This window comes from Thermobia domestica, chromosome 1, assembly GCF_964235325.1.
Source record: "Thermobia domestica chromosome 1, izTheDome1.hap1.1, whole genome shotgun sequence".
In the NCBI taxonomy this organism is placed as follows: Eukaryota; Metazoa; Arthropoda; class Insecta; order Zygentoma; family Lepismatidae; genus Thermobia; species Thermobia domestica.
In genome coordinates this window covers 259,557,899-259,583,226 of record NC_137454.1, presented here as the reverse complement: position 1 = coordinate 259,583,226, position 25,328 = coordinate 259,557,899, and the positions used below count along the sequence as shown (strand labels likewise).

At 34.5% G+C, this 25,328-nt stretch overlaps 1 protein-coding gene across 2 annotated transcripts in view; it reads right to left on the bottom strand.

Moving 5' to 3' along the window:
- LOC145660683 (uncharacterized) overlaps nt 1-14,218 on the bottom strand; it is a 198,023-nt gene extending 183,805 nt beyond the window's left edge. Inside the window, exon 1 of one of the 2 annotated variants that reach the window (XM_081726028.1) lies at nt 14,011-14,218. The gene's annotated coding sequence lies outside the window, so the exon portion shown is untranslated. The remainder of the gene's footprint in view (nt 1-14,010) is intronic. The other variant, XM_081726035.1, reaches the window with a different exon arrangement.
- Nucleotides 14,219-25,328: the final 11,110 nt, after the last annotated feature.

Here is a 25,328-nt window from a genome sequence, read left to right as displayed (position 1 = left end):
GCTTGTAATTGCGAAACAAATATATGCTATGTTGTCATATCTGTCACTGTGATATCAGAGTTTTAAAAGGTGCGTTAATTTGAGCAAAATGTCTACAATAGCACTATATTACAAAAATAGTAAAATAGTTCATATACAGTATTTGTCTAAAAGAAATGTGGCCAGCAAGTTTTTTTCTAGAAGGACCGGAATTCTGCAAACTTAAAGTTTTGTTTCAGGACATGATAGCACTAATAATTTACCATATCTATGTATTACACACATCCATAGGTCAATATAATACTTTTATTATGATATTTGCTGAATTGTATCTTATTGAAACATGGATCATTTGTTGTAAGTATAATATGCGTTTAACAAACACACAAGAGACGAACTATATTTTGGAGGGGAACTTCCTCGATGCCATATGGTTAGCATACGCGTCTTCGGGTCCGGGTACAATTCCCAGTGTGGACGATGTGGTTAGGATTCAACATTATGGTGTAAGTCCACGTCTCATATAATGTTGATGCTGGACAGGACACTAAGTTCCAAATCAACCAACCAACCTAATTTGGAGAGACTGAGGTTCCATTTTGCTCCGTGGCGTATGCCCTCTGTAACAAATATACCTGTTTGAAGATATCAAAATGTGGCATCAATATTTTCAAAGCGACACGTCAACAATTTACAAAATGATACCATTAAAGGCAAACATATTTTAGATAAGAATTTGCTGATTTGAAGGAGCCTTAAAATAATTTCTTATTGAAAACAAGTATTACGTATTTTCTGTATTGCATAGAAAATATCACCACTATAAACTTGTAAAAGTCTTCATTTAAGAACTCTTAAAGTTGACAAATGAGTATTCATAAAATATAAAATAAATTATAGTAAAGTAGTTAAGTTTATCACATCAACCAACCTAGAACAGCAACTAAATTAATTATATATTGCCTTAAAATATCCCCAAGAAAACTCTCCGAACCTAAGTGAATGTATTTGATTACAAGATTGAAAGTATCTCACATGGAATAAATGTATAATATATGTTATTTGCAAATTCATACATGACTTCATTATACGTAGTTATACATGCATAGTACAACGCCATCATCCAAACTCATCTCCGATGACGAACTTAAGGGTATGAGCATATGATTCCAAATGACAACTATAGGTACAATAAAAATAGTTAAGTCGGTCGCCTGCAAAAACAGGAGAAAAGAACGTGTATTTGTGATACCTTTAAATATAAAATTAGAAGCCAAAAGTGAATAGAAAACATCTCTTATTTCGGAATATAAATACCAGATTAAAATTGGATGGAAGGACAAAAGTTGCAGAATTTGGCAATATTTTCACATGTTTTAACACTAAACGTTGTTTGGGAGACGAAAAAAGCATCCCTAGTAGAAATGTATCAGTTGCTATATTTGGGTGGAAGGGGTCAAAACGTGATTGAGGAGGAACTCCCCCATCCCGCCAGTAATTCCCAAGTGGGCCTTGCAGTTGTCACATCTAACAAATGTTTAAATACATTTTACATGTGTCTTTGTCAAAAAAAAAAAGGTGTTTATTTACAAGCAGTGTGTGCGTAACTGTTGGGAGTATGTGTGACTAGTAGAAATGTGTGTGCCATGTGTTATGAGAAAACAAACAACAATGAATAGAATTTGCTCCAGCAGAACAAACACTGTCAGGTATTATTGGCAACTGACGACATACGTTTTAGCGTCATAAAAATTCCTTCCCCTCGATTTTCTTGAAAATTACGCATAAAAATTTCCTTTCAAGCATATCATATTGTTCAGCTCGATATAATTTATTGAAGAGCTTAATTATGTACTTCAATGTCAATTTCATCTTAATAGTTGGCATGATTGTTACCAAATTTCAGAATTACAAAAAATATCGATTTTCTCGAAAACGACGCATGAGATTTTACACACCCGCATCATTCTGTTCAATTCATTAGGATCTATCGATTAGTAATGTCTCATATTTAAACTTTTTTTCGTTAAACCTTAAAATATTATTAAATTTATTTATTTGTTGGTGTCTCGATTCAATTATCAAAATATACAACTTCAAAAGAAATTTTGTCATTAAGTAAAGTAGGAACTCGATTATTTTCATGAGCATGGTGCAACAATCAAACTAATAGTTAGGGAGATGAGAATCGTTATCACAATGGAAACTTATAAATATTTATATGCACGCCAAATAAATAACACTGTTCAACAAATTTTGATCGAAAGTATGTAAGTTGTTTAAATTTATAATTTTTTGCATTCATTTAAGCATAATATGGAAAAATGTAATAGTAGTGCACTATTCATAGCTCTCGTTATGAAAAAATACCCTTGTACAACAATATCAATAATTTATTAAAATTTAAGAAAAATTTTTAAAAAGTAGTTCTAACTAGGGATGATTCCATTCCGGGACCAAGTACCTGGGGAAAACCTATATACCGTCTGAAAGCTCTTGCCAACAGAAGTACGAAACCGTTCTCAAATCACGGACAAACCCGCCACTTGATCCTATAAGGGGTCAGTTTGTTGGTGTTTGTGACCCAATGTATTGCATATTCGACAGAAGTAAAAATGAATGTTACGATGCATCACGCGTAAGCGCCTGAGTCTATCATGTTCCATTTTAGCTCATTGTTAGAACGTAACTCGGGCAAGGGTTTGACAATATCGCTTTTCACCCAGACATACCCATTTAGTCAGTTTTGTCAATCAATTGTAAACACAATGTGGCAGGTGGTTTCTGTACCACTGGATGTATATCCATGAAATGTGGCATAAACATCATTCGTCACTAGCAAAAGTATACTGCTCTTCCAAGGAACCCAGTTTGTCAGTGTTGCCAACCTACTGTAAAATGAAAAGATGTAAAGCAGGTTTCGTACGATGAGACGTTTATGCACAAAGACTGGCAGAAACATTACATGAAATATCATTCATACCATTATACAATATAAAAATACCACGAAGCTAGTATACTACTATTTGATGAACTTCCATTCTGAAAACTTTAGCAATACTGACAGACTGGAGTGCTTGGGGAATGGCAAAAATCACAGAATGTTTGCTGTTCTGTCGAATGATGTTAATGCCAAGTTTTGTCTTTATGCATGCACTGATCAGGAAACGTTTCGAGAAAATATATTTTAGAATTGTTGGCAACACTGTCAAATTGGGGTGCTTGGGCTCATGCCACGTTTCATGGATATACATCCAGTGGTACAGAAACCACTTGCCACATTGTGTTTACAATTGGTTGGCAAAACTAACAAAATATGTATGTCTGGGTGAAAAGCGATATTATCAAACCCTTGCCCAAGTTACGTTCTAGCAATGAGCCAAAACGGAACATGATAAGCTCAGGCGCTTATCCGTGATGCATCTTAGCATTCACTACTTCTGTCGTATATGCAATACATAGGGTCACAAACACCAACAAACTGACTACTTATAGAATCAGGTTGCAGGTTTGACTGTAGTTTGAAAACGGTTTCGTACTTCTGTTGGCAAGAGCTTTCAGGCGATATATAGGTTTTCCCCAGGCACTTGGTCCCGGAATGGAATCATCCCTAGTAAATACCGAGCTTAAGGTATTTTTACATCCACTTAACCGTAATGTGATAAGTTTGGATATAATTATATCATACACTAACCCATAACTTTTATACCCTTGTACTTCATATTTTAAAATGCGCAAATCAATGTTATATAACAAGCTTCAAATTGTGGTTAAACAAATTTGTACAAATACGTTTTTCCTAAATCAAATAAAATCAGCACGAAGTAGTCCCAATTTCTTTATAGTTGAATAAAAATTCACAATTAGTATAGACAAAATCCAACAGTTCCAAAAGAAGCGAAGTAAAATACAATATAAATTTTCAAACCAACAACTACACCATAATATAGGCAAAAGTTTCGTGAGATCCCTTGTACAAAATAGATGCCTGTTAAATTCGTTTTGAGCGTCTTCGCTTGGCCTGCCTTTTATACAGTGCATCTGGAGCGTCCCTTGCAATAGTTCAACAGTAGTCTGCTAACAGGTTAGAACTCCACTTGCCCTCATATCTATTCTCCATGGCTGCAATATCTTGACGAAAACGCTACCATGTTCATCACTTACTGCTCCACAATCCTCAGGAAAAAAGTAGAGATGGGAATGAAGAAAGTGGAGTTTCAGAGACATATTGCAACTAAGTTTCCCGTATCATAACAACAACTCAGCCACTACTTCTCTGTAATTTGTTGCTCGGTGTCTTCCCAAGAATTGTGAACAAACAGTTTTCAAGCTCTCCTAGGCATTTTTTCCTCAACTTATAGAATTTCATGAACTGATGATCTCTGAATAGTTGTCGAATCTGTGTTCCTATAAAACACGTTCTTTAACTTTGGCGTCACTTAAGCGAGAAACTTTTCCTTTTACGTAGTTATAGGCCTCACTCTCTTGGTTCATGCTCTTAACAAAACTTTTCATGAAATCTAATTTAATATGAAGCGGGGGAAGAAAAATTCGCTTACGATCTACAAGTGGTTCATGTTACACATTTTTAACCCCTGGCTGAAGAGTTTCTCTTGTACTCCAGTCATTTTTGCCGTAGTGAGAGGCACGATCTCTACAGTCCCACTCATAAATAAAGCAACATTATTTTGTATACCCTAACTGCATACCTAAAACAGCGCTATCACTTTGAGGTCACCACAAACGAGCCACTGAAAATCATAAAATTTAATGGCTTGAAGTAAACGTTTCAAATTTTCATAAGATTCTTTCAAATGAACTGCATGACCTACTGTAATTAAAGGAAGTTCATTTCCTATATGTAAAAGCCTTTAAACTCACATTTGATGAATCTATGAAGAGCCTCCACTCTGTAGGATCGTAATTAATTTTGAGAGCCTTTATGAGACCACTTATATCTATACATGCCACAAGTGTGTCTTACATAGTAAAAAAATTATATGAATTTCTTTTCCCTATTCCTATACATTGAAACATTTACTTCTTCCTGCAATAAATTTCATTCTTGTAACCGTGACTCTAAAATTCTGCTTTGCTTTTTGGTAGGTCTAAATCCCTGATTAGATCACTCGACAGCTCTTCTTGTGTGAATCTATGTGGTTCACTTGGGGGATCGTTTACCACAAAGTCGTTCGAAGTACTTGGTTCAGGAGCTACAACTTCTTGATCTTCATCTGAAGAAAGTCGTATTCTTTGAGTGGGTCAGGAACAGGTAGTCCTTCTCTATGTGGACTTGGCGCATTGAAGAAGGAATATTAGGATTTACCAAGGTCCGCTTCTTCTTCCTGGAAATTTCCTTCTGGAGAGAAGGAACCATACAAAAGTAACAATCTTTGATGTGGTCGCTTCACTCCCTCCAAATCATAGGCACTGCAAAAGGCATTGAACGTCTCTTCCCATTAATCCAGTTTCTCAGATTGCTTGCACAAGTGTTACAAACAATGTGGGGTGCCCAGGCCTTATCCTGGTCTCCAATTTTACAACCATAATAAAGTTCATAATTTTTTCTTATTAATGGTATTATACAGTATGCTGCTTTTGTGAAGAAAATGTTACTTCTCCACACACGTAGCAGAAATTATCTGCTCTATTCACATAATGTCGCGGCATTTTCGTCTATTCAAACACTCAAAATGCCATTTCAACCAACTCAGAGGAACTGTTCAAAAACATGCTTGTAAAACTGTATCTTTTTATATGCAGCATTACAAGAATATCACATCAACAACTCTGATAACTGCAATAGCGTAGTTGTTTCGAACAATAGCAGAACACAACTGTGATATAAAGAAACGAAGCGTTTGTATAGTTCCTCCAGTGTTGCCAGATCAGGGACATTTTACCCCAAATAAAGTGAAAATATTCACTATTATAACGTTATTTTTAGACATGGATGTAAAACAAAAACAGAGCTAATGTTCAATTTTCGCTTTCACATTCGTGATCAGCACCCCAAAATCAATAAGGTGATTTTGTTCAATTTACATTTTCATTGTTGAACAGTGATATTTTGGATATGTGGCTAGGGGAATTTAATACCCTTCTTCAAACTTACATAGATGAAACAGCAGGAGCGAATCAAAAATCATGTTTTGATAATACAGAATTTTTAACAAATTAGCTTAAGCTTAGTCAGGGGTAAAAGCGGATCTAAAGAGGTAGGGGGAGGATGACTCCGTCTCCCGTGCCTAACTTTCCCCATTGTAATTTTTTTAGAAAGCGGAGGGACGCCACATAGAGGAAGGTTACCAAAGAGCACGCACTTAATATTCATTTTCAAATAGCTCCGAAAGTAATGAAGCAAAAATTATATAAATTGTACACAATTTTAATTGAAGTTTAGGCTACATTGTAAGAAATAGAAAAGTATACTACTAGATGTAGAGATGGAGATATACGTTAAAAAGTTAAAAAACTCAAATGCCTACTCTTAAGGACCAGTGTCCCAAAGAGTGCGTTTTGCGGTCCCTAAGAGGGCGCACTCAACACCTATTATACTTGAAACCTAAACCCCTTCGTAAACTTTAATTTACCCTAAGGTTTGCTTCCAATTGTTCGTATACAGGCGATTCTAAAATATTTTGCTTATGCTTCCAACAATTTCTTGATTACACATCCATGTGGTTTTAAAGAATATATTATGAATGTACACGAAATTTAAAACATTAAAGAAAATCTTCGTTTAGTTTCACCCACAAATTATGATTTTTATGAGTAAAATTAATGATGATTTTTTAAATTCTTAGTTCGTGGTTTTATTACATTATTTCACCAACTGAAAAAAATCCTGAGCAACACCTTTAGTGTATATCTTTTTTAATTCTTAGTTCGTGGTTTCATTACAATCGTAATCGAAGCCATATTTCACTCAGAATCTTCCTCCAGAACATTTCCAGAATCTTTATTTTGATCATTTCCTCACTTCTTAGGACGACATCATCATACCATGAAAGGCAATGGCAAACTATCATGGACCAAAGGCCTACCTTCGGGCAGAACACCACATCATCATTGTAATTCAAGAAATTTTGTTAATTTAAAATACTTCTTATATATGATTTACAGTTGGTGCTTGAATCGAAGACAAACAATTACAAATAATTCTACAATCCATTCAAACATCATATTACACTCCGAGAGTAACTGATGAGAATAACCACAGTCTGCAATATAAATGCCGCTACCCACACACACTATGAAAGAAATTCTCCCAAAGGGTACGTGCGCGTTCTTTGGTAACTCACTAACGCGCACTCTTTGGGAAACAGCAGTTAACTCGAGTAAAATTCATCCATGTGGCTGCATATGCAAGACCCCTGAAACAAAGCCATGGTAAACAATTCTATCTGCATTCATGTTTCCTACCATGCAACAAGGGTACTGTAGTTAGCTGCTATATCAGAATATTTTTTTTAACTAAGAGTACTAAAATATTACATCAATAATTCAAAAAAGTTATTTTTAGCTGTATTTTTTGTTTGCAGCGAACCGTTAACCTCCCTTTTCTTCGTATCAACTCTCACACACGCATCAAACACGCATCAAACAGCGTAGCAATAACAATTGTATGTGTTACCATTTCAGCGTAATTGGCACTGCGCGCTCTTAGGGCGTGCGTGCTCTTTGGTAACCCTCCTCTATATGTCCTAGAAGTGGAGGGACGATGTCCCTCGCGTTCCCCCGCACTTTTACCCCTGAGCTTAATAGAAAATATAGCAAAATATCTCATTATTATCAAATGAAAACGAAAGAGAATGAACCATAAATGATTATTACAAAACAGAACAAATTTAAGAAGCAGTACATCCAGGGGCTGCGATTAGGGGAAAGAGGGGGCAGTTGCCCCAACTTATTTTGAAGTGACCCTTAATCATATACTTTAATTTGGAAATATAAAGTTTTTGTATGTATTACTGATTTATAGAAAAAAATGATGCCATATAGTATTTGCCGTTGCGTGAGTACGTATTGATTATTTGCTTTTCCATGGAGTTAAGAAAGCTACAGAAATTGCATTTTAATTGTAATTCGAAGCAATTAATATTGCAATTGAGATTTTTTTAAAATGTCGTAGCATATGCTTGTAGTGTTTAATGTATTTCATTTTATAAGAGTAATAACACATTTAATGGCATATTTGGAATTAAAAATATTGCTCATTGAGAATTAATAATTTGCTCATTAATCACCAGTTTCAATATAACTTCTACAAAACGAGCCTCATTATTCATTACTATGGTTAATATTATCCTTTCTATTTATTTGTTTTGCAAATTTGTTATTAAATAATCTGATCACACAATTTTCCAGACAGAATTTTAAGATGCTCATGAGCAAGGACTCAAATCTGTTCTTACACCGTCGTTGTTTAACTGTACAAAGGGCTAGTACCCAGGCCCGTATCCAGGGGGTCTAGGGGGCCAGACCCCCTAAAATTTTCATGGTAGGCTTGCAAATGAACTAAATGGTGTTGAACTATAATATGGTTGGATCGGGCCCCCCTACATTTTGGGCTGGCTACCGGCCTGCTAGTACCTACTTACGTTGCTCTTGTCAATTTATTTGATAAAATATGACGGTATTTTTACCGAAAAAAATAGTATCCTATGGTTATACAACCTTTTGTCAAACAAAGTGTTAGAAACAATCAGAAAAACTAACATTGATATAGAAATATTCAGATCGTTTCTTGCCCCCAACTTTTAACGTCCAATCGCCGCCACTGAACCATGCCCGCTTACTTCGAATTTTGTAAAGAATTTATCTGGGTTTAGAAACAAGAATTCAATATTTTTAAACTAACAATCAAATGAATAAAAGTAATAAAAAAAACTGTACTTTATTGCAAACCAAAAAATTTGTACAGAAAATAATTTAATATTTCAAGTCTTTCCTCTCTTTTATTTATGTATATTACGTCTTATAACACTCTGCTTTCTCTAACGGTATTCCAAGTATTCTGAAATAAATTCAAGTTGAAGAAATTACATACATTTCATCCTCTGCTTCGTGATTTTCAATAGGTCAAAATGTTTGCACAAAATAAGAAAATTTTAAATTGATATAATACTTTAACATAATTATGAACTTTTGTCGTTGTTCCAATAAATACTCGAAATTATTTTTCATTTTGTGCATTATTTCTTTCTCAAAGGGGAAGGATTGACCTCACAATTTGATCTGCTTTTCCGACGCCGAAGAGAGATATATTGTGTAAAACCAACGAAGAAAAGAAATAAAGTTTCATTATAAGAATTCGTTTACACAATTTATTGTATTTGTGCTACCGGTATTTTGCAGGCTGTAAGAACCAGAAGTTTAGTTTACCTTAGTTTATAAGTTTATATGCCTAACTGATTTCATACTTTTTTTTACTATACACAGGTTTTCCCAGGGTTCTACCGTCTACTTTCACTTACATCTTCCACCGTTATCATCTATCTCATCATCACCGTCTCCCTTAAACTCGGTGCATAATCGTAAGACAAACTAAAATGAGAAAAAAACACATCTTACTTGCAACTTACGTGCTCATTTATTTAAGTTACCTTTCTGCCGTTATATCATCTAAATTAAAGGAGATCGGGGTTCCACCGGGGATCGAACATAACACAATGTGTATTGAAACTAGGTACGCTAATCAGTTAGTCAAAAACTCTTAAGACAATCCTAGTATTTTATGCAGTTAGTTAGTTCATGTGATTAGTTGGTTAATTTGGAATTTAGCGTCCCGTTCAGCACTGAGACTATATAAGATGTGAACTATTGTTTAACGTTGGATCCGAACCGCATGAACTCTCACTGAGAATCGAATCCGGATCTCTCGTGTAGGTGAGTAGGCTAACCATACCACAAGGGATTTCCACTAACCTCGTGTATTTTTAAGAACATCAATGAAAGCGATTGTCAGAGAGATCGGCCACTGGGAATGAAGCCAAGATCTCTGAGTGAGTACTTAAAGAAAGAATTCTGGAGATAAATAAGGGTCAACTTTGGAACCAAAGCCAATTCCTTTATATAACTATCAAATAATACCACAATTATAGGAAAAGCATTTAAAAATCAATTGAAAAGAAAAGTACCACAGTATTTTACTTCATGGATGTCAGCGGAACCTAAAGAAAAACGTTGCATCAGAAGAAATAACACTGACTTGTTTTCCCAATCTCTAAATATGTAGTAAAAGATAAATTAGTTGCTATCATTGTTACTGATCCAATTGCGGATCTAAATTAGAAGGGTTTAATTAGGCTTAACGTTTATCAGTGAGATCTTAAAATCCTTTTCTTATTTACAAAACAGCTTCAATGGGAAACAGAAACAAAGTTAAGTTAAAGGCACAATGCCAAATTCAATTCTTACATCATGTCCAATTTGGCATTACGTAAACTGCGCCACACGACTATGTCAAGAACACATTGTTTATGTCACAAGAAAGCATTTCGAACAATGTAATAAGAATGTGTTTATGCTAGAATTATTAAAGAAAAACTAATAATTTGCAGGACAAACTAATCGAAATACAAATACATTCTCATGAAGTGAGTGATCTCTAGAATAGGCCTAATAATTAAAAAAAAAAAAAAAAAAGATTGAGAGAGATAGAGAGAGAGAATCAGTCAATGATGACTACTCGAAATCCCTCCAGACTAACTGGTGCAAAGGAAGAATGTGTTAAATTTAAACAATGAAGAAGTAAAAACAAGCGATCCAGATTTAACAGAGATAAAAAGAGGAAAATGTTTTCTTTAAACACAGTTATTTCAGAAACATCTATAGCACCAAAATTAAAGCAAAAATAAACATGTAATCGATTAGTGAAGTATGAAAGCTAGGAGAAATAAAATTTTTATTTAAAGTCATATACTGTATATTTATGTATACTGTATATAAAGAAGACGTACTTTTAGAATACGCTGGAACTAAAAGCTACTATCTTCTTGAGTCATAGAATTTTGTCTGCAGATATCCACAAATACTTTTAGTGAGAAACTTGTGAATCGGTTCAAATAGAAGATTTATTGAGTATACAATAAAGAAATATACAGTATTTAATGTGTAAGAAATTATATCGTCAGAATGGCTAGGTAAGAGTGTCTTCGTTCCCCACTTCCAACTTTTTTGATACATTGAAAGTGCATTTTAATATGAAGAGTATTTTGATTGGATTATGTATATATTACAAGAACCTCAGAAAGTTCAAGACATGAGCTTCAATATTTATAATTTACGCTATTGAACTCTTAACAAACATTTCGCCAGCAGTAGCTAATTCTTAAATTAAAATCTACCGTAAATAAATACAGCATATAAGCCATTACATGTTACGAATGTCTCGAATTATCTTTGCAAATGACAATACTTAGTTCCTTAGTTAATACCATATGTTTGTTCTGCATAGTACTGTTAGACTTTTGGTGGGAGAACGGATTTCTTGATGTTGACTTTAACATCGTAAGACTTGAAGCTTAACGTCAGTTTTTCAGCACGATTGCTATATGAAACGAGACATATTGTTTAAAACGAGAATTAAATAATTATGTTTAGGTTTGCGGCTGCGATCGGAAATCGAATCAAGGACTACACACAAAATATTCACGATATTCACGATAGCCATTCGATCACAAAGGAGTACGGGAGGCTACTTGAAGTAAGGTGTAATGAATGTTAGTGTATAAAGAGTGAAATAATAACGCAGATAATCAATACTCTGACCACGTATCGCCCAAGCTATGTACGACATCTGGCAAGCCATAACTCTTCGTTGGCTGTAGTGCCAGGAAGTTTAGTTTGCTGATAGGACTTTAGCTTGTTCAAGTACTAAACGAACACTCTCTCTTGAGCTGCAAATAATCAGATGAATATAAAATACACACCCGCGACACATCTTGTTAAATTTCTACTGAGGCAATGGATCTGTTGCTCTGCAAATCGTTACTCCCAGTACGAGCATTTCTGGTGCGAAAATCCTTAAATCGATTACAGACCAAGGGAGTCATTTGGTCCAGTCTTCGCAAAATTGTACCTGCAGCAACCCAATGTCAATAAATAAATAAATATCGCAAAATGTCATTATAACTGCTACGACAATATTGCAAACTAAATAGCAAATCTTGCTTGCGTTGACGCAAACTGTCATAGAATGTACCCACATAACTATATAAGCTTGTGGTAAATAAATTATTACTATGTATCCCATTTTCCTCCCATTATCTTTACACCATCAACCATTTAATCGTCGTTCTTTTGCACAAGCATAAACACAGGATATTAAAATTGTTTTCCACTTCTTTTAAAACCAGAAAATAGATCTAAACGAATTTGATACAGTTTTAGGATAACTATCCTGTACTGTGTATAATCATCAATAAATACTGTATACACACTATACACACACTTCATGTTCTTTTGTGAATAATTTTCTAATTAATACCCAATTGGAATAAGAGTATTCAGTACTATACAAAAAATTACATTCTCTCTACGTCAAAGAAAACAATTATAATTGGTCAATTTCTTCCGTAAATAATGACAAAAACAAGCATGTATATACAAATTTTTCGTGATGATTACATAATAGACAGTCCGCACTTAAAGTTATCTTCCACGAAGAACCAAGGTCATACTCGGAATAGGAAATTTGTGAACAGAACATCCCCCGAAATATTACGAAATTAAATTTCTACTTTTACATCCCACCCCTCACGGTTATACCCTTTAAGTTCAAGGAGACGATTGATTCATGACAGTTAATGATTGTGAAAGAATTAAGGAATAAGAAAGTGGGAGGAAACAGGAGAACCCAAGAAAACCACAGATACAACGTCCGTGACAAGTTTGTGTAACTGGGAAACGAACCAGAGAGCCCTAACACCAGAGATGAGCGTTTTACCACTGACCAACCGTGCCATTCTCTCCGAAATACTTCGTATACCAATGGACAAATTTGCAATGATAATCTCTATAATCAGGTCTCTATAGCGGTATTGTTTAAAAGAAAATATTCCACTTGTAATTTTATGAGCATTTCGAAGTCAAGAAATTAAATTTCAGATCGATCAATAGAATTTAAAATACCATTTTTCATGTCCCGAGTTATCAATTTAAAAACATTTGAATATGACAAGACTCAATAATATTATTTTGATTAGCAATTAATCAAATTCTGACAAGCAACTTAGTACTTCCTTAATTTATTGGAGCTAGAACTCGAAATTATTTATTTATATAGTAATGTATTGCTTTGATTTGCATCCTATCAGCCGATACTAGTCTAATACGATTGAATGTTCTTCAAATGTAGTGCAGTCAAAGGCTGGGTGCAGAAACAAGTTAAATCCTGTCAAATGAGAACTAAGAAAAGTACAAAAGCTGAACAATTATCCTGAATCAAATATAAAAGGGTAAAATTTCAAATTAAAACCTTCTATTAAAATTCGCATAACAATAAATACGATAAGCTTGGCACCAAAACGATGAAATGTGAAATTTAAACATTGAATGATTTTTTAACGACAAAAGAAATTAAGTAACGGACTTTCCAAACACACAAGATTTTAAATCGAAATCTCATGTCTTTTAATAGTGTTATATGCGAAAATATTATTTATTCCTTGTAATTCAATACGTTGTCATATTTCCGTATACAGACAGTTTAATCTGTACAACCAGACAATTTTAGCAAAAAGACGTTCATTACAAAGTGAACAACGTGCATTTGTGTTTCTTGACAGTGACATGTTTGACAGAACGATGTTGTCAAATGTCACGAATCTTTACTCTTGAACACAATCTGTTCACATATAACTTCCGAATCGTGTTCAGTATATAACCACTCACGAATATAAAATTAACACAAAATTAAAATCACATGCATCTTATCAATAAACAAGAAGATCATTGAACTCACTTGCTTACAAGTACACTAAATATGCTAATGAACTTCAGAGCAATAATATGAAAAGACCTTACCTGATATTATGCAGCTTCTATCTTCTAGGGGCTAGTCCTTGCAGATACTGTCGTTAATTACAAGCGGGAAGGAGGTGGGTGGCAGTTGGATAGGGATTTGAGGAAGAAGCAAAGTCAAGTTATTTTAGGAAGAGCACTCGGAAAGTGTTAGATTTCGTAACTCCGTCGTAACTGGCGTATACTTGGCACGTGATAGCAAATAACATAAGTTGATTGGTGAGGAGGTTCGTGTGTGGTGATAAACGAAAAGGTATTAAATTAATTTTCCACATTACTGAATGTTCTTCCTATCACTGTGCGGTGAGAAAACGAAAAATAAGTGATAGACTGAGGAACATGTAACGTGTGAGGGTGTGTCTCCATACGTAAAAACCTATAAAAAGAGCTACGAAATTTTAATGTTCTTCTATTTACGGCTCATTACGACGCAAATGACATTATTCAACATAGTTAACACACTGGCACGTTTCATGGTGGGTTTTTAACAGCAAATAATATGGTTATATTCAATTCATGAGTTCAGTTGAAAAGCTATTTTAAGCAAAGTGTTCTTTTGGATACGAAACAAATGGTACACACATTTTATACTGTAAACTGAAGGTAAATAAAGTAGATAAGAATATAGCTATACTTCTAACTCTCCAAACAGAAAATTAAATAAAATATATTAATTTAATATTAGACACCTTCTAAAATTTAGAAGTGTTATGTGGAACACTTATCTGACAGTAACAACAGACCTGCGAAAGTTTTATCAAGATTACAGAAAAAATGTTACAGAAAAAATGTCAATAAACTCGAATGCATAAAATATCACTACATAGAAGAATCTAGTGGAATGTTCAACCTAAAGCATTTTTCTTGCGGCACTGCGTAGCGTAGTCGCTAACGTTCTCGCTGTCGGTGCAAGCGATCCCGGGTTCGATTCCCGGTGGGGACATTCCGTCGAAAAAGTGTAAAAAGCTTCCTGAATGAGGTTTTCCTGGGTTTTCCTCATTCACACCAGGCAAATGCCGGGGTGGTACTTCACTTACAGGTCCCAGGTCGCTTGCCTTTCCCCGAATAGTGTGATCACCGAGGGACGTTATCCCTCATACGTGATGGGCTAAATGCCCATAGGTGCCGAAAGCCCAGAAATATAAATCCTAACCTAACTTAAAGCATTCTTTAACCCTAGAAAGCCCAAGCTAATTTTACCCTTAAAGGGTCCAAGGGGTGCCTCCGAGACTCCCTGCTGCATATACAAGCTATCTGAACCCACCGCGACCATTTGTATCTTCCGTCATTAATAGGAAAAGCTAGTCACTACTTTGCTATGGAATCATTTGTCAATGGTGATAAAAAAAATGAATAGTGTCAAATAATTAGAAAAGTACATACTTCAATAGGTGCCTCAGAGGCACCCCTTAGGCCTTTACGTTAGTATTACCCTATTTTTCTGAGGTAAAGTAAAAAAAAAAAAATGAGCTTAGGAAACGCTATCAGAGGGTGTATTTCAAAGAGATAGGAGAATTCTAGAGCGCAGAACACGGCACGAAATACCTGTTAAGAATAATGGCATTAAAAGTTGATCAGGGTGCCTCCGAGGCACCCCTTGGGCTATCTCGGGTTAATATATTCTTTTAAAAAAATCACTAAACGCTTAAACAAAATTGACCCAATACTTTTTGAGGATATCGTCTTATGTTAAATACACGGATGCTAGAAAATATGTTGATTAGTCTTAAAACGTAAATAGGCTCCTAAATTGAAACCGATACTTTCAATAACGGGGTTTCTAAGAAAATTATAGACTTCCACTTAAGAAACTGCTGCTTGTACCTTAATTATCTTAGATTCATAGTTTGAACATAATTATCATTTGAATCACACTATTCACATGTACCATAATCCATAAAATCACATTTTTCGAACTTTTTTTTTTTTTTTAAATTTAGGTGTTGACACTGGTGCACCTCGTTCAGGTATACAGACAAAATGTATCTCGAAAAATACTACGTGCCCTTGGCTATAAATATTCGAAGTTCCATTGAAGTACAGTTATGGAAAAATATTTTCTACCAATTGAATAATAATAATAATAAAATAATAACAACAACAATAATAATAATAATAATAATAATAATAATAATAATAATAATAATAATAATAATAATAATAATAATAATAATAATAATAATAATAATAATAATAAACTTTTATTAGGAAGATTCTGCTCACTTAGTTTCATAATTTTTTCATATATATCATTTATTATCTTTAGAATGATTCAAGGTTTCGATTGGTACAGTCACGAAAGAAATTATTCTTCAGTTGACAGAATTTATTTTCCTTATAACTCAACAACAAATTAATCTATTAGAGTACTGTTTTTGGGAAGTTATCAAACTAGAACTATTCTAAGGATAACAACAAAAAGATCCAAATTAATTAATTTGTTCCCGAGTTATTGGCAAAAGAAAATATGTGAATTGTTAAATACTTTATTTTCCGTGGTGTCTTCCTGTTTTGCCTATTCCTGTTTCGCCTACTAATCTCTGAGCAATATATATCAAGATTTCTACGTTATCAAGATTGTAGGCGAAATAGGAATTCCTGTTTAGCCTATTCCTGTTTCACCTACTATTAAGACAGGGAAATTTTTGAGTTGGGGATTTTTCTAGAGAATTTTATTTTAGTATAAGTAATTTAATATTGACGAAAATGTATGAATAGTCGCGATGTTGAAAACAACTACAATACGAACAACAAAGGGGGAAGTAAATGTGTGTCATATAATTGTGAATTCAGACATTCCATAGACTTATTCCTGGGCTCGTGCCGCACATCTTTTAAAATTATAGATAGAATTGTTTTCTAAGTGTTTTATGAGAATATTTTTTAAAGGTCCTAAAAGATATGTCGACCTTTGTTAACACTAAACGTGGAGGCAAACTGTTTGAATATGAAGGTTATTTATATCAGATTAATAGGCGTGATTAATATCAGATTGGTGAGAAGATTTATATAAAATGTACACTCGGATCTAAAGCCACTGTTGTTCTTCTTGGAGATGAGGCCATAAAATCGTCAGGTAAAACTGAATAGAAAATTGTCTCATGATCATCCCAATATATTTACATTGTTGGAATTATTGAAGCAAGAACAGCAGGAGAATGAAAGTCTAATGTTGTTGCTGGAGGTAAGGAACCAGCCGAAAGTGCAGAAATTGAAGTACCAACGCTTAGATAAGCGAATTCATATTTTGAAGGAGAGATTAAAATCTAGAGCTACATGTTTAATGGATTACGTTGACACTGTATCCTATTGCATGCATTTGGAAAACAGAAAAAAAGTATAAAACATGTGCACATGTACAATAAGATAACTCTTCTCTAATTTTCACCTCTTCAATCCTGATCACTTAGTTTTATTTCATGCTAAAACGTTTCAACTTCCTTTTGGTGACTTGTGTCAATATCCTGGATTCATGTAAAGCTAAAATTCCAAGAAAAATCCTTAACACAAATATTTCCCTTTGTCCTAACAGTAGACAAAACAGGAATTTCTGTTTCGCCTACAATCTTGATAAAGTAGAAATCTTGATAAATATGGCTGTGAAGCTAGTAGGCGAAACAGGAATAGGCAAAACAGGAAGGAATCATTTTCCGTCTGTACCATACACATATGTCACAGATCCATAACTTCTTTTTTCTTTTGTTGAAGTTTAGCGTCCCTTTTCAGCAGTGAGGCTATAAAAACATGAACCTACAGCTTAACGTGGGATCCGAACCACATGAACTTCCGACGGGAATCGTTCTCTGGTAACCCCTATCGGAGAAGAATATGCTAACCATATAACCAGGAGAAAGCTCTTTTGACTGCTGTTTTCGGACTAAACTTGAAAACTAAAAAATTCTTGTGATGTAGTGATAAGTACAGTAGCCTATATCAGATCTTCTCTCATGAGGAAGAAACAAATCTTTTACGTAAATTCTACACGTGTTTCCAGTGCACAAGTGTAGACGACTACTTCAGGATTTTAAAACAAGTAAATACTGTACGTAGTAGTTATTTTACGGTTTAATTTCTTTGGAATGTGGATTTTGTGACACCAGACATCATCCTACCCACACCAGGCAGGAAAAAATAATGGATAGCGGGGGAGGGGACAAAGGTTTGACGGTAGTCTTTAGTGACGACGTCCATGTATTTTTAATATATGAGATCATATAGAACCTATAACGACAAGTATTGATATTGGAAAAAATATCGAAACCAGCCACTAGGTACCAGCACAGTCTTAAAGGTACGGCACATGAACTCGTTTTAGGCTAGTAATCAGTTTGGCCATATATGTTGTAATTAGAACCTGCATACTGAGCAATTACTTCTTCGTAAATAAATATAACTATATGGTATCTGAAGCGGCTTGAGCTGAATGGAAAGAGAGAGTGAATGTATTCGAACTGCACAATGTGTTGTTTAATTATTATGAACTGAAAACACGATTTTGTTTTTTCCTTCTTTTAACTATAAATCGGAAAGCGAATATGTTTAGTTACATTAAATCATGTGTTCTCAAACAGGGTACGAAAGCTTATACTTCCAACCTTCTCCTTAATCCTGACATTAAGCAAGAAATCTAAGAACAATCAATTTTCAATTTTGTTGTTCAGAAAACACTCGTTTTCAAATCTGGTTAAAACAACACACATGTACACTTTTAGAAGACATTTATATATTAAAATAATCGAAAATGGGCAAAGAAATTTAAGTATTAGTTTTGAAACCTGTAGAGAAATGGGGCTGTGACTGATAATTATCAAATGAAAATTTCACAAGGCATAGAATATTTGTTGACGTCAAAGTCGGACAACTCAAAAGCCAAAAAATTTTGCCTCATTAACTATCTGTTATGTCCATATTTTTCTGTTGCTTCTTGTCATAACTTGTGAAAATTGCTGCAGGTTAATCAGAAAGTTACAAATTTCCTACATTTTTATTGTATATTTTACCTTCAGCTTTCCAATAATGTATTTTGTCTCTTTGCGAATTTCGAGACAGAACACGTAAAGTCGAGACAGTCTTAAATCTTGACTCAACTCGCCTTGTGCTCATCCATACTTTAGCCAGAGTTGTAGGAATGTGTACCGATGGAGCTCCAGCAATGTTAGATTCGCGGTTTGGATTTATAAAGCTGGAAAAGGACAGAAATCCTGCAATTACTGGTTCACACTGCTTAATTCACAAGCAAGTCTTAGCTGCAAAAACTTTACCAGAAAACCTGAAGCAGGAATTATCATTGGCTAATTAAGTTATTAATTTTGTAAAGTCAAGTGCTCTGAATATTCGTCTCTTCGAGGCTTTTTGTGACAGCCTCAGTGCTGGAAATAAAACTTTACTGTTTCCTACTGAAACTAGTTGGTTGTCGAAAGGTAGGCTGTACGAGCTTAAGTCCGATGCGGAAATATTTCTCTCAAATGTAGGAAACGATGAACTTTGTATTTCTTTTATTGGTGACATATTTGTATTTTCTCTTTCATATCTTGCTGACTTCTTTGAAATATTAAATAATCTCAATTTCAAACTACAAGGTAGAAACACAAACATACTAACTTCTTATGACGCGATAAGAGCTTCCATAGAAAATATTCTAATATACTCTAGGAAAGATAAACAAAATATAGGAATCGCATCGGACTAATTAAATGAAAGCTGAATTTCTCAGTATCGGTAATTCAAACTAAACCTTAAAACATACTAAAAGTTCCCACCGACCTCACGCCGGCTTCACTTTCAAAATGGCGTCTAAAGATGGCGGAACAAGAATTCGTTACTCGCTCATATTTTTTCCTGTAACTTGAACAAATATACATGTATTTTCATCTTCTAAACGCCTAATTACGCTAAGTAAAATGTGTTATTTGATATTAATTATTAAATTAAGTTAAATTTTCAAAAGAAATTTTTATCGAATAAAAATCTTTTATTTTTCCTCTTTGTTTTGTTTATAAATATAATGTCACCTCAAAATTGTAGATAATAAATTGTAATTCAAATACATTTTCAAATTTTTAGAGTTTGATGTACTTATAATGAACAGATGTATTTACAATAACGCAGGATGTATTAGAAATGATTTAAGATAATAGTTCATAATTCCATGGAGCTACAACTGTAGTTTATAAGACATCAACAACTTCATCTGTTCATCAGAGATAACTTTTTGAGCATTAGTGCAGGTCATTCTACTGCAATTTTTACAGAATTTAGTAGATAGGACAGTCTATTTTTTCGACATTAACATCTTCTGGAGCAATCATTACAAAGAGATATTTTACATTTGATTCAAGAGCTCATCAGGCACCGCTGGAAAAGTTGTTAATACTGGAACCAAATTTTCATTTTCACGTACCAACTCCATTCTGTGGGTTCGAGCTTATCGCCAAACCAAAACTGGACTTGAAGGTATGCTCTTAGTGAATGTTGTCTGGCAGCTGCAGAGTTTGGAGGTAGTTCGCAATTTAACGACGATAAGGGTGGATAAGAATGACAGTCACCCAAGAGTGTTTTTGTATATCTATATAGAAGGGAATCAAGATCCTCACCTTCCTTACCGCCGTACAGTCTCACCAAGAAATTTTCTCCTGTAGCCATTATAGTCCAGTGTCTTGATTTTTATCATTAAAAAGAGTTGGAGCAAGGTAATTCATTATCTGTTTGAATCAGTCTGAGAGCAGATATTTGCCCTTCTTGAAAAGAGCTAATCCTGAGTCACAGCCTGTTAATGCATGTAATGCAGCTATCGAAGCAGAAAGAGACTCCATTTTCTTACCAATCATCACAAATCGTAACAATTTCCCTTATTTAGTGCAGTCAAATTAGCAAAAAGTAAGGAACAAATTAGTAACAAGCTGAAAATTGGTACAGATGTTAGAAATGATGTTCTAAACAACATACTAAAAGTCCCCTGAAATCCCAGGTGACCTTCGCCATCATATTGGAAAATGGCCACCGGAAGTGTCAAATGAACAATACCCAAATAAAAATAGCAATATCTTCGCTATGGTTGAACATAAAGAGATAAACTTAGTGTCGTTTTATAGAACATAGATAACAGAATACTTTTTAATTAGAAACAAATTTTTCACAAAACGCATACTTTTAGAAATATTTAGCTATAAATTCTAAAATTCCGAAAACTACCGTCAAACTGATTTAAAATTTTACTGAACTTAGGATGTAATTATTAACAAGTTAAAATTTGACATAGATGTTGATAAGGATTATTTAAATGACATACTAAAATCCTACAACTTCTTCGTTCGCCATATTGGAAAATGTACAAATGTCCGAAGTAATTGAAAGATAATATTTTGTTAAGTGAAATACAAAATCTGGACCGGGCTAAATATTTGAGAAACTGTAAATGCATACGATCCGAAGCCAATTGGGATTAATGGTGGTGCAAGGGGGATACATTACGACGTGTTTAAGGTTGTTCTCTGCCATCTTGGTGACCGCCATCTTGGAATCAACATGTTTATTTTAAATGGCAACATGGTCGTGTGACATATTAAACAACATCCTCGTTCGAAGAGAACCCCAATGGTAAGGTTATTTTTCCAAAACCTACAACTGTTTTGAAGTTGTGAATAGATTTAGGATATGTTATATGTGAAATGAGCTGTGCAAAGTTTCGAATTGAAGGATAAAGTAAAAAAGCAAGCCTTGTAACATCTCACATTTCGTATTCTTTAATAACCAGGAAAAGAGAGTTAACACACGTAAGAGAATTATAATCACATGACATGTTCAGCATGCCCACCGTTCTGTTCTATGCACATCCTTAACCGTGTGACCCTGTGTTTAGCACTCTGCGAAGCATAGTTGGTGATATTTGTTCACAGACAGTAATGATTCTCCTTTTCAGGTAGCCAATGTCAATAATTTTACACTGGTAGACAATAGCTTTAAAGTGCTCCCAAAGATAGAAATCAAACAGAGTCGGACACCTTGCTGGCCACTCAACTGGTCTATGCCGACCTATCCAGCAACCCGGAAAGTGTTCATTGAGCCATCGGTTACATTACGACCATAATGCCGCGGTGCCCCATCTTGTTGCCAATATTGATGAAACCACCCTTCCTCTTCCAACAAAGTGGCATAAAGTGTTTTCAAGCATATCTCTATACTGTGCAGCATTCAAGGTTCCATGAATGAAAATAGCTCCAATAGGTCCCAGCAATGAAAACAGGTCCAATAAATTTTTCGCCCCATATTCTACACCACACCATTACCTTACCTGCACCTTGCATCTTTGAAGATCTATCTAATTAAGATTTGTATTAGCCCTGTACCGAACACTTTGCCCAATACCGAGAAATCCTACGGTAAAGCTTTTTTTTTTTTTTTTTTTTAATCTGCAACGGTTTTGTATGTGTTGTGAATGTATTTAGGCTAGAATATGTTATGATTTAGACTTAAATTTTGTTATGTGTGGAACATTGTATAGACAGGAACCGATTGACTCTTTATCTTTTTTTCTTGTAGGTAGGGCAGGATGCTAACTCGAGAGGAAAGAATCGAAATCTTTCTTTTGGCTGGAGAACGCAGTTCAGCAATAACATCCGTCTTTAAAGAGCGAGCCGGTGACAGACAGTGCTGTACGAAAACTAATCCGCAAATTCATCAGCCAACATTGTTATGCCACTTTTGTTGGACGAGGAAGGGTGGTTTCATCAATATTGGCAACAAGATGGGGCACCGCGGCATTATGGTCTTAATGTAATCGATGGTTCAATGAACATTTTGTCAGTTGTTGGGTAGGTCGGCATGGACCAGTTGAGTGGCCAGCAAGGTGTCCGACTCTGTTTGATTTCTATCTTTGGGAGCACTTTAAAGCTATTGTCTACCAGTGTAAAATTATTGACATTGGCTACCTGAAAAGGAGAATCATTACTGTCTGTGAACAAATATCACCAACTATGCTTCGCAATGCTAAGCACAAGATCACACGGTTAAGGATGTGCATAGAACAGAACGGTGGGCATGCTGAATATGTCATGTGATTGTAATTGTCTTATGTGTGTTAACTCTCTCTTTTCCTGGTTATTAAAGAATACGTAATGTGAGATGTTACAAAGCTTGCTTTTTACTTTATCCTTCAATTCGAAACTTTGCACAGCACATTTCACATATAACATATCCTAAATCTATTCACAACTTCAAAACAGTTGTAGGTTTTGGAAAAATAACCTTACCATTGGGGTTCTCTTCGAACGAGGACGTTGTTTAATATGTCACACGACCATATTGCCATTTAAAATAAACATGTTGATTCCAAGATGGCGGTCACCAAGATGGCGATCACCAAGATGGCAGAGACCCTTAAACACGTCATAATGTATCCCCAGACAACCTTAAACCTTTATAATCACCAGACAACCTTAAACACGTCATAATGTATCCCCCTTGCACCACCATTAATCCCAATTGGCTTCGGATCGTATGCATTTACAGTTTCTCAAATATTTAGCCCGGTCCAGATTTTGTATTTCACTTAACAAAATATTATCTTTCAATTACTTCGGACATTTGTACATTTTCCAATATGGCGAACGAAGAAGTTGTAGGATTTTAGTATGTCATTTAAATAATCCTTATCAACATCTATGTCAAATTTTAACTTGTTAATAATACCGTAAACCAAATCAGAATATTTATTTAACAATATGTTTTAACATATTATAATTTTTGCCTAATTATTTTACATTTAAAATTTAACAAATTTACAAAAAGAAGAGCTGAGTAATACCGGACAAGTATAGAAAATACAATAACTGGAAGATTAAACCTGCGAAAATACAATCTATTACTGAAAAAATCATAACATAATGATATGATTATTTCTTGCAACTACTGGTCAAACAAGTGATAAAAATTAAATTTTAACTATTACAAGAATAAATAACATGTATATAAACAGAACAATCCTAAAGCAAATCTCACAGTAGAGATAACTTTATATACAAATCAATTTCTTCTTCTTCAAGCATAAGAAAATCAGATAACATAAAGAAAGGTGTTTTAAAGGAGAAAAATCTCCTCTAGCTCTTTACCTGGTGGTATGGTTCCTAATATAGAGGTTACATTACCTCTTTGCACTGCCATACTTATTCTCTGAATTAGGAAGGTGCTTGCTCTATCATCACCAGATAATTGAGTGATGCGTTTACCTACTTCCTTTATAAAACTTGTTAATAATTACATCCTAAGTTCAATAAAATTTTAAATCAGTTTGACGGTAGTTTTCGGAATTTTAGAATTTATAGCTAAATATTTCTAAAAGTATGCGTTTTATGAAAAATTTGTTTCTCTTCTAAAAAGTATTCTGTTATCTATGTTCTATAAAACGACACTAAGTTTATCTCTTTATGTTCAACCATAGCGAAGATATTGCTATTTTTATTTGGGTATTGTTCATTTGACACTTCCGGTGGCCATTTTCCAATATGATGGCGAAGGTCACCTGGGATTTCAGGGGACTTTTAGTATGTTGTTCAGAACATCATTCCCAACATCTGTATCAATTTTCAGCTTTCTTTTCTTCATTAAAATTTGAACTTTATTTACTGCACTATTATGGTAGATTTTGGTTTTAGGAAGTACAGGTGATTTTCTGGTTTTAAGCGTCCTATCATAATTACCAACAAATTTGTATCAACAATAGCAACTGACTGCTGTGTAGCATACATATCAGTAGTTGTCGACACGATCATTTCATCAGCATCTCTCTCCGCTTGCAAAACGTTAATGTTTTGAGACAGCAACAATGGAGTAAATTTTTCAATGAGACGTGTCTTATTCAGTGAATTGCAGAGTTTGCTGTCAAGATGTGCATAAAACCGCTCCATAGAGGGGTTTGAGACAATTAAGGAGTGCTTAACCATATATTATCAAGAAACTCTAGCTTTTTAACATCAAGTTCGTCATAAATGTCCCTGATAATACATCCTTCGGATAGGTGCTGACTGCCACGGGTGCTGACTGCCACAGCCAATTATTGGTGCTGACTGCCACGACTGTGACTGATTGCAAATATGAAGGTGCTGACTGCCACGACGGCGTGCTGACTGCCATGAGCCTGGGAGAAACTGTATTTGGAAAGAGAGGAATTAATCCCTCATACTAAATTTATGATTATTAATTAATTTAGTAGAGAATAATTAGGGATTAATTTAGTAATCATCACAGCAAATCTATGTGGATTCCTATAAATTACAAAGTTGCTCACTAAGTGTAACGACATACGCTTGGATGTTTATAAAGGGATT